This window comes from Balaenoptera musculus, chromosome 1 (assembly GCF_009873245.2).
Source record: "Balaenoptera musculus isolate JJ_BM4_2016_0621 chromosome 1, mBalMus1.pri.v3, whole genome shotgun sequence".
Lineage (NCBI taxonomy): Eukaryota > Metazoa > Chordata > Mammalia > Artiodactyla > Balaenopteridae > Balaenoptera > Balaenoptera musculus.
This window is the reverse complement of record NC_045785.1, coordinates 113,972,025-113,983,648: the sequence shown is the minus strand read 5'-3', so window position 1 is coordinate 113,983,648 and position 11,624 is coordinate 113,972,025.

The following is an 11,624-nucleotide window of genomic DNA, read 5'->3' as shown; positions in this document are numbered from 1 at the left end:
TGGAGGCAGGATGAGGTGCAAATGACCTTAGCCACCTCCCTGGAGGAAGCTCTGATTGGGTTTTGTCTTCTGTGGTGCTCCCACTCCCTGCACAGAGGAGGAGCTGACTTTGCAGCTGGAGGGATGGAGGTTAGGCAGCAGATTCATGGGTTAAGCAAAGCAAGGAACTCTCTAGACATGGAGGGGGGAATGTGGCACTGTGAACGGTCATTACTGGTCATGCAAACCAATGTGCAAAATGCAGGCGTTGCTGGGAGCCCAGAGGGCCCACTGGCCAGAGCTGTCACTGATGAATGCACAGCCTGGTGCCAGGGGGTGGGCCTTGAGTGCTGCCCAGCCGCTGGGGACTCCTCAGAGCCCAGAATACCAATGACACCCCCCTCCACAGTTCCAGGGCCTCTGCTTGCCTCTTCTTTCCCAGGCTCTCTTTCCCTCTCCCTCCTCCCTCCTGGGATTCCAGGCAAAGGCCATGGCACAGACTGTGGGCAGGACAGCCAGACTCCTGGATTCTCTCCCCTGGATACCAGTGATGGCATCAAGGATAGCTTGTCAGGGGCTTTGATATACACAATCTCCAACAGCACCTCCGAAGTATACCAAGTAAAGTGGGGTGCCTGCAATGCAAATGCAGCCTCAAGGCAGGTCCATGTCCATCCATCTAGACTCACCCAAGTCCGTCTTGTATGGAACTTCTGGACTGCCCTCTAGTGGATGCCCCAACTGCCCCACTCACCACTGCCTAGGCTTCCACTGCCTGGGCTTCCACTCACAGTGCTGTGAACTTGGTTCCGAAGGACTCGAGAAGCTCACACACACACACACACACACAAAACAAACCAACCCTCCCCCCCCAAACAAAAACCCTCCTCCCCAAATCCTTGAGGACCTAAAGGTAGAATTCTGGCCCCTCCACACAGACCCATCTATTGGAGAGATGGGACAAGAAGACCTGGGGGACGTGGGTGGTAAAGTCCCTCAGTAAGAGACATGCCCCAGGCAGGGATGCAAGACTGAAGGGGACAGAACAAGATGTCTGAGGAGTCTGGGGAGAAAGAGACCTCAGTTTATTCATTTCATTAAACAAATACTAACTGAATGTCTGCTATGGATCAGGCACTATTTTAGGCCTTGGGAATGCTGTCCCACGTTCCTTAGTGGGGGTGAGGGATCTGAGAATGCCTCTGGGGACAGATCTAGGCAACGCCTGGGCAGACCTAGGACCTCCCTTTGCTTTCCTCAGACCTTGCATCCCCGAGCTGAGAGACAGTCTCAGCATCGGCACCTGCATCCAGCCTAACCCCCTCTTAGGCTTGTCTCTACATGGGCTCGATGGGGCTTGAGCCCAGCCAGGCAGAGCCATGCAACTGAGTGGCTGAAATTCAATCCCAGCGGTGGCTCACACGTAACCACAATTCTTGCCTCAGGGAAACCTGGCTGTGACCAGAAAAGACAGAGAAAGTGACTTTCCTCACCACCTACCCGTGTGACTAGAAATGTGGGCACACATTTTGGTGCCCTGGAGGAATCCATCCTCCAGCAGCACCTGCGTCTGGACAAGGGCTGGTACCAGACAGTCTGTTCCAAGAGGCAGACCCCTGGTGGGAAACCAGACCTGGTGAGAGAACAGTGAACTGCTGCTGTGAAGATCTTGATGAGAACAGGACTCTGGAGTCATGCGCACTGAGGTCAAACTCCTGTCCTGCCATTTGCAGTGGCAAAACCTTGGGAAGGTCTTTGTTTCTCTGGAACGGTTTCTTCTGTACAACAGGCTGAAGAGTATCTGCTGCACTGGGTAACACGTACTGCACTTGGGCTGGGTAAGGGAGGCACGTGGCCCATGGCTTAGGCTCAGCCAAATCTAATTATTTTTTATTTTCTTTTTTTTTTAATTGAAGTAAAGTTGATTTACAATATTGTGTTAGTTTCAGGTGTACAGCAACAAAATCTAATTCTTTTCCTTTAGTAGTCATACACACACACCCTAATCTGCACCAGATCTCTTGGCCAGGAGGTCAGTGGGCCACTCCCCTGTGAATGGGATAGAGTGCTCATTATTTGAGAGAGGAGTCCTTTCCCAAGGATTTCCCAGGGGAGGAAATGAGCACCTCCTCAAGACTTTCCAGTATTTCCAGCTGTGAAAATTCATACTGAAGTCTAACCTGCACTTGATCTGCCAATTTCTGATCAGGGACTTTCTTTACTTGCATCTTGACCCATGGCCATGTGACAATCTCCCCCACTCCCCATTTCTATCCTCTTTTTGAGAAGAGATGAGATCTAAGATCTTCCCCTCTAGGATTCAGAAAGGGATCCTCAGGGACTGGCTGAAGGCAAACAGGATCAATGGAAGCAGGAAGAATGAAAGTCAGATTTTAAGTAGAACTTCCTGCCCCAGTAACAGGAGGAGAATGTCTCAGGTAACCTTAAGTATCTTCTGGATGAGGAAACTGAGACCCAAGTGGTGAAGTGACCGTCTAGGGTCACATGGCATGTAACTGACATGACCAAAAACCAGGTCTCCCGACTCCCAGGCCCGGGTTCTTGCCAGGGCCCACAGCTGTCTCTCTCAGGGGAGAGAAAATGGGGAAGGTGGAGAGAAGAGAGAAGGAAGGAGGTGGGTCTAGCTCTCCTCCCCCTTCCATGTGCAACCCAGCTGGCTGTCTCCCAGCCTCCTGGGCCCTGGAGAAATTTCCAGTCTCTCCAGATGAGAACAATCTCCTACCCACTGCCCACCCCCAATATGCTCCATCCAAGACAAAGCTGAGGTCATGACCCAAGTTCAGGAAGCAGAATCAACCCTCCAAGTTCTAGCATCCCAACCCACCCCCCCACTGGACTCCCAATCACAGTGGCCACTGGGAGAGCCTGTCTTTCCAGCTTCTTGAACACCTGCCTCCACTTTCCCAGACTTGGGGGTGGGGGCCCAAGCAGCTTGATTGCTCTCTGAGGCCATGCACATCACACAGGCACCTGGATCCTATGCCATGGGGACGTGAGAGTGGGGCTGAAGAGGGGGGATGGACATGGTGCTGAAGGCTGGCACAGCTGTGTTTGGAGAATAGGGGCTTTGATAGCTTCTGAAAGGGGCCAGGAAGCTTGGGACCCCAGCCCAGGGGAGGGAGGGCCCAGGAATGGCTGGGTGTAGCTCTGAGGGCTCCTGCAGCTGACCATGGGCTGGGGATGGGAGGGGAGTAGGGTGGTGGAGGGACAGTGGGGGGACCTACAGACTGACCAACATTGTGGGAGAGCCCCTGCTGCATGAGCAGGAGCCAACTGTCCCCCCTGACCTGACAGACCCTCGCTTTGAGGGCTGCAAACTCATGTGTTCAGAGAAGACCACCAGCCTGTTCCACAAAGAACAGCTGAAGGAACCGGAAGGCTCAACCCTGAGTACATCCAAATCTACCTCTTGAGAAAAAGTCTGTCCCATCTGCAGACTCCCTGCAGCCCTTCTCCCGCCCCCTGATGGGGAAAGACCGCTCACTTTTCTGTGATGCTGGGGCAGGTGCTCTCTGAGTCTCAGTTTCTTCACCTGTAAAATGGTAATAACACTTTATTTTATGGTTTTGATGTTGGAAGAATATAATTAAAACAAAAAATTAAACTGGAAGGAATTAATTTTAGATTAATTTAAACAGAGAAAAAGTGATGCAATCCCTAAAATTTTAAAACAAAATGAAACTCATGCACCTAATTATATATGAAGTTGGAGGCAAAGCCACATAGAAGAATTTTCTTTCAAGTGATTATAAAACTCAGCATTTTGACTATAGAACTCTAAGAACAAAAAGAACCATGGAGATATGTTACTGCTGGCATTATTATTTTGAAAAGGGCTATTTATGGTGATAAAGCAAATAAGTAATTATAGTAATGGTGTTAGGAACTAAGATTTTCAGTGTAAGAAAAGGAAAGTTAAGCAAAAACTGCTAATCTTAAATCTGCATTGGAAGTAGCAGCGTGAACTCATGATTTGCATATTTATCTTCTGTCTCCTGAAAAGGCTTAGAAGCAATGACAAACCAATAACAGTGACTACCACTTGTATCCAGATTGAGGTCTCTAAATAGTACTTTTCACTAAATGGAACTCTTTGGAGAGATTCCAGGTCTGGGGCAGGATAATTTGTCATACTTGAGAATAAGGAAGTTATGAGACTTAGGTCGGGTTCATGTCAAAAGGACCCAGTAGCCAACTTGAGAAGACTCCCACTGGCCAAAGATGAAACAACATCAGCATTAAGATGAATAATGACTGGAAGAGATTGAAACATGTCAAATGGATAAAAAGGCCATGATTTCATAATGATACTAAAAAATAAGATCAATGGTCACCTCTGGACGTTGATAGGACATCAACTCACAATTTTGAAAATGAATGGGGTATATAGCAGGTCCTGTTGGTGTCCCTGTCCCTTGATAAGCCAAAGGCTGCTGACCTCCTGAGGATTAGTTTCTGATGTGGAGGCACACTTGGCCTCAGTGCATGGCAAGTCAGAATGCCCCGGAAACGGCCCTCAATCAGTGACAGAAGGGGAGTTGAAAGACTAGAACCCCAGCCCCTCGCCTCTCAGGAGGGAACACTCTGAGGCAAGTTTCTCTCAGAGCTCCCAGCAGCTTTGAGCTCCAGCTGCCCATAGCCATCACCTGCCCAATTATTTGGATTATTTACTTAATTATTTATTGGATTCCTTCCCTTCCCTGTTTCCCTTTCCTATCAAGATCCGGGAATTTTCAGACCTGCTAAGTCATGAGCACACGTGGGTGAGCACAGTGGCAATCCACAATGGTACATTTGCGACTGGGTGTGAATACATACAGAGGCATGAGTAAACTACATGAGCAGGAGGCCCAGATTCCCACATTACCTATCTCTGCTGCACCCTTGCCTCTCTCTCAGCTCACCCTGTAGCCTTGTGGGGCTTGTCTGTGATTAGGATTCAGAGGAGGACAAAGCCCACTCCTGGTCCATAGATGAATCACTGCGACCTTTTTTTTTTTTTTTAGAAATTTATTTATTTATTTATATTTATTTTTGGCTGTGTTGGGTCTTCGTTTCTGTGCGAGGGCTTTCTCCAGTTGCGGCGAGTGGGGGCCACTCTTCATCGCGGTGTGCGGGCCTCTCACCGTCGCGGCCTCTCCCGTTGCGGAGCACAGGCTCCAGACGCGCAGGCTCAGTAGTTGTGGCTCACGGGCTTAGTCGCTCCGCGGCATGTGGGATCTTCCCAGATGAGGGCTCGAACCCGTGTCCCCTGCATTGGCAGGCAGATTCTTAACCACTGCGCCACCAGGGAAGCCCACTGTGACATATTGATGTGAGCTAAACATGGGCTGTTACCACACTGCAGCCCCCACAGGGATGGCCCTGAAAGACAGTGGTGAGGGAAGATCCTCCCAGGAGGATGTTTCAAGCAGTACACAGGTCATCTACTTTGCAGTGAGAGAGATGACTTGAAGGAAGTATATACATGGACTCTTGAGCAGTGGCAAATGGCTTAGTTGGTTGGTCAGGCCAGAAAGGGCAAAACTGGAAGGTTGGAGATAAGAAGTCTAGGGAAGAGCTATATGGATGGACTTACAGGAGTGGACATTGTGTCTGATGGCAGTACTGTTTAAGAGCATTCACTGCAGAGGAGACATTGAACAGCTAGGGGAATAGAAGGACTCCAGTGGATAACAGCCAGCCTTTGTCCTCCGCCATGCCAGGGCTTGCACAATGTGCCCATGAATGGAGTAGTTGTGGCAGTGAATATGGAGACTATATAAGGGCTCACCAGCATGGATTCCCTCTCACCAAGGCTGATCTAGCTACTGCCAATGCTGGATGTTCGGCCTGTCAACAGCAGAGACAGATGTTAAAGCCTCCACATGGTACCATCCCTCAAAGAGATCAACCAGCCACTGGGAAGCCTGTTGATTACAATGTACCTCCTTCAATTTGGAGGGAGGGAGCAGGAACTCCTTACTGGGATTAATGCATATTCTGGATATGGATTTGCCTTTCCTGCCCAAGTGCTTTGGCCATCACTAATATCTATATCCAAGGACATAAAGGAAATGGTTTATCCTTATGAGATCCCATATAGTATCACCTCTAACCAAGGAGATCAACTTTATAGTGAAGGAAATGTGACAGTGGGCACATGACCACAGGATCCATTGGCCCTACAATGCACCATATCTCCTTGAAACTGCCAACCTGATAGTATGTTAGTATGGCCTCTTTACACCACATCTAAATACCAGCTTGGGGAAAACATCCTCTAGGATTGGGGTACTGGCCTTCAAAACACAGTATATATATATATTTTGAACCAATGGCCATTCCATGGTGCTGTATCCCATGGGTAAAAATCATGGGTACAGGAACCAGGATATGAAAGAAGCAATACCCCTCTCACCAGTGGCCCACTTCGGGAATTTGTGCTTCCTGTACCTATAAATTCAGGCTCTGCAGGATTAGAAGCCATAGTTCCTGGAGTGGGAGATGCATCTACCAGGTGTCACAGTAAGGGTATCACTAAACCTAAGGCTATAGCAACTTCCGGGTCATTTTGGGCACCTCATGCCAACTGACCAGTAAACAAAGAAAAGAATTATACTGGCCAAGTTGTTTGATCTTGATTATCCCATGTCCAGTGGTAATCATGAACAGGCAGTTACTGCAATGTTGGCCTGTTAAGGGCATGGTAATGAAAGGCTGAGGCCTTCAGGGATGAAGGTCAGGGTTTTTCCATTGTGAAAGACTCATAGACCAACAGAATGAATTGTAGAGGAGGGAGATGTTGAATATTGATTACGGCCTTGGAACCAACTGCAGCAACTGTTTGTCCCACTAACCTTCTTGTAATAAGACACTTTTTTCTTTTTTTTGGCTGCACCATGGGGCTTGTGGGATCTTAGTTCCCTGACCAGGAATTGAACCCGGGCCCTAGGCAGTGAAAGCGCGGAGTCCTAACCACTGACGGCCAGGGAATTCCCAAAACTTTCTTTTTAATGAATTAGAAATTGCGATCAGCCATGACCTTGAAGAATCGGTGAGGGGACAAAGTGATCTTATCATGGAGGCACAAATGGATGAGCAGTGCAAAGGGTTTAGCATAGTTGTGACCCCTATCCTTTGCATTCACCTCTGCAAGGGGAAGGCTTCTGGGAGAACATCTGTGACTCTGCCTGGGAACGTTTTTTTTCTGGCTGTGGGAGCATGTTTGTGCTCAGGGCTAGCCAGGAATGTTAGAGGGTTAATGCTTCCAGAGGCAGCCCTCAACTTTCAGACAGGAAGTTGACCAATAATACTTTAGTTTCTTTGCCCCTCAGGTGGGATTTCCTGAGACAGGTTCTACACTGCCTTCCAGAATTCCCCAGCAGGATTGAGCCCGAATTGCTCCACCTGCTCTATCACAACCTTTCATTAGCTTCCTCCCCTTTCCTGTCTCACTTCTCCACTTCTATACCAGTGCTCCTTAGCATGACCTCCCAGATAAACTCCTTGCACTCAAAGTCTTGACTCACATCTGCTTTTAGGGAACCCTGTTGTCTTAGTCATTTTAGGCTGCTATAACAAATTACCATAGTCAGGGTGACTTAAACAACATTTATTTCTCACAGTACTGGAGGCCAGCAGATCTGGTGTTCGGTGAGGGCCCACTTCCTGGTTCTCAGATGACTGTCTTCTCATTGTATTCTCACATGGTGGAGAGCAGAGAGAGGAAGTAAGCTCTCCCAAGTCTCTTCTTATAAGGGCACTAATCTCATCATGAGGGCTCCACCCTTGTGACCTCATTACCTCCCAAAGACCCCACCTCCAAATACCAGCACATTAGGGATTAAGGTTTTTTTTTTTTGTTTTTTTTTTAATTATTTTATTTATTTATTTATTTATGGCTGTGTTGGGTCTTCGTTTCTGTGCGAGGGCTTTCTCTAGTGCGGCAAGTGGGGACCACTCTTCATCGCGGTGCGCGGGCCTCTCACTATCGCGGCCTCTCTTGTTGCGGAGCACAGGCTCCAGACGCGCAGGCTCAGTAATTGTGGCTCACGGGCCCAGTTGCTCCGTGGCATGTGGGATCTTCCCAGACCAGGGCTCGAACCTGTGTCCCCTGCATTGGCAGGCAGATTCTCAACCACTGCGCCACCAGGGAAGCCCCGGGATTAAGGTTTTAACGTATGAATTTTGAGGAGTGGTGGGACACAAACATTCACTCCATAGCACCTATCTAAGACAAATGGAAGAGAATCAAACATTAATCCTACCTTCCCAAATGGGTTATATGTCAGGGTAACAAAATAGTGGATAAAGAGAAATTTTTCCTCATAGACAATTCACAGCTAATAAATGAAGGAGAAATGACAAAATTAGAACGTCTCCATTTCGCACTTCTAACGAAATAATGTATCTAGACAGTGATCATCAGTAGCCATTAGATTAAAAAGTTGATGAGTGTAGTGAGTTGACAGATGGCCACAGATATATCCATGTCCTAATCCCTGAAATCTGCAAATGTTAACTTGCTTGGAAAAGGGTCTTTGTGGATGTCATTTATTACATGAATTCATTCCTGGAATTCAGTTAATGGTTTTGAGATGAGATCATCCTGGATTAGCCAGGTGAGGCAAACCCAGTGACAAGTGTCCTTATGAGAGACGGAAGAAAAGACACAGGCGCATGAAAAGGAGGAGGTGGAGATTGCAGTGACGCAGCCAGCGGAGCCCAAGAACACCACCAGCCACCAGAAGTTATAAGAGGCAAGAAACAATTCTCCTCAGAGTCTCCAGAGGGAGCGTGACACTGCCGACACCTTGAGTTTGGACTTCTGGCCTCCAGAGCTGCAAAAGAATAAATTTCTGTTGTCTTAAGCCACCAAGTTTGTGGCAGTTTGTTACAGCAGTCATAGGAAACTAATACAGTGAAAAACTTTATAATGGGTGGATCAGACTTACACTATCTGAATTCACTGATCAATCTTAGCATCACTATTTTAGCCCAATAATCAGACACCATGTGCCTCCTGATGTGATGAAGGAGGAAGTATACAGTATCACTTATTAAATATTACTGGGGGGAAAAAAAGTGAGTGTTAATTTAATCAAACTTGTAAATATAATTACAGGAGATGGAGGAATATATTAAATGACACTTTGAGGATACACTCAGCCAAATCAAGACCGTGGGAAACCTGACAGGAAAAAGACCCAGTTACATAAACAAACAGGATGGTATAGATAAAATGAAGGAGGAAGTATTATGGCTTAAAAGATACTTAAAGGGGCTTCCCTGGTGGCACAGTAGTTAAGAGTCTGCCTGCCAATGCAGGGGACACAGGTTCGAACCCTGGTCTGGGAAGATCCCACATGCCTTGGAGCAACTAAGCCCGTGCACCACAACTACTGAGCGTGGGCTCTAGAGCCCGCAAGCCACAACTACCGAGCCCACGCGCTGCAACTACTGAAGCCCACGCACCTAGAGCCCGTGCTCCACAACAAGAGAAGCCACCACAATGAGAAGTCCGCGCGCCGCAATGAAGAGCAGCCCCCGCTCGCCGCAACTCGAAGGAAGACTGTGCGCAGCAACAAAGACCCAATGCAGGCAAAAAAATTAAAAAGTTTAAAAAAAAAAGATACTTAAATTAACCCAAAACAACTAATCAAATGCAATGTGTAGACCTTAGTTGGATCCTGGTTTGAGCAAATAAACTTATTATAAAGTTATATTTTTAGACATTCAGGAGAAATTGATCATGAACTAAATGTTAGATAACATTAATTTTGTTGGAGGAGTGTGATAGTAAATTATGCTTGTTTGTTTAAAAAAAATTTTTTTTTTTTGCCACACTGGGTGTCTTGTGGTATCTTAGTTCCCCAACCAGGGATTGAACCTGGGCCCCTGGCAGAGAGAGCGTGGAGTCCTAACCACTGGACTGCCAGGGAATTCCCAGAATTATGGTTATTTTTAAGTCACTATATATTAGAAACACATACTGAGTATTTACAGGTGAAATGATAGGCTATTTGAGATTTGTTTTTAAAATACTCCAGCAAAAAACAAACACAAATGAGAGGATTCAAGAAACAAGGATAATTTTGAAATCGTCAAGCTGGAGGATGGAGTGATTTTTTATTCTGTTCTATTTTTGTGTACTTTTTAAATTCTCTATAACGAAAAAATAATAATAATAGCAATATGAAGAGTAGTTGTAAGAATTCGTGGTCATATGTTTCTATGGGCAAAGAAACAAAGCTTTGCAGCAAATGAAAAGCTCCTCCCATGACCGTTTCTCATATGGTCTCTTGACAAATGCTGAAGGCATTATACTGAAGACAAGCCATCTTCCTACGGGCTGAGCTGCAAGGCCTTAGATCTTGGCTTCCTGGGGTTCTGACTCCATAATAGGAGTGGGGGGACACAAACATTCACTCCATAGCACCCAAGACAAATGGAAGAGAATCAAACATTAATCAAACGTTAAGAGAATCAAACATTAGAAAACCCAGAAGATTGGGGGAGTGGGTGACTACCAATATGTCCAATATGTCCCAGAATTTAGACTGCCCTCCTTGCTGTTGGTGGTCAACATTTGTGCTGGTGCTGTTCACCAAATAGTTCCAATTCTACGTCTAGGCCAAAGTAAGATTGCTCTTTGCTGCCCCCTTGTGGTTGAGTGGGGCCATGTAATTAGTTTTGGAGAATTGAGTTGTGAACAGGACAGGTGTCTCTGGGGCCTGTAGCTATTAACTGCTTGTATAAGACCCTCCAGTGCTCTTTTTATTTTTTCCTTCTGGCATGGTGATTGATGGCATATGAGATGGTGGCTGCTCTGTCACCCGGGGTCCCTGAATAACTAAAATAAGAAGAGCCCCCTTATTGACCACAAAGCACAAGTAGCTAGAGTGAGAAATAAACCTTTATGTTTTAAGCCACTGAGATTTGGGGGTTGTTTGTTATCACAGCATAATTTAGCTTATCCTGACTAATCAGTGCCATACAACAACCGATTCTACAGGCTACCTGGTAAGAACCTGAATAAGAATAATTATTTTTGTTCTGTTACTATCATTATTACTCATTAATTATTATAGGTACCACTTACTGAGTGCTTCTTATGTGTACCAGGCATGTACTATGCAGTCGATGCATTGTCTCAATTACTGCTCACAGCAAACTCGGGAGGCAGATCTTATTATCCCATGACCAAGATGAAAAAACCAAAGCTTAAGAACTGGCACAAATATTTCATTTGCTATATGAGGATTATTGAAGATGATGTTCATTCAGTTATCCTCTGTCCCTTATATAAAGTCCCATGGGATGAATTCATTTGACAATGATTGCAAGAATCCTCTTGGAAAGCAATTTTACAACATGTATCAAGTGCCGTTAGAAAGTTCATACCCTTTGCGCCAGTCATGACTATTCTCTAGCCCAGGCTTTTTGTGGTGTAGCTAGATTGCTTGAACAGTAATAAACAAACAAACATACAAATAAAATATATAGAATATAATATATATTAAGGAAAATGAATTAATGACATTGGAATTTGTCTCTTGAGTTCCTGGTATGTTTCTTTTAGCCAGATGTTAAGAATGTCCCTGGTCCAGTTGCCCCTTTTGCCCTGGCGGCCGTGATGGTGG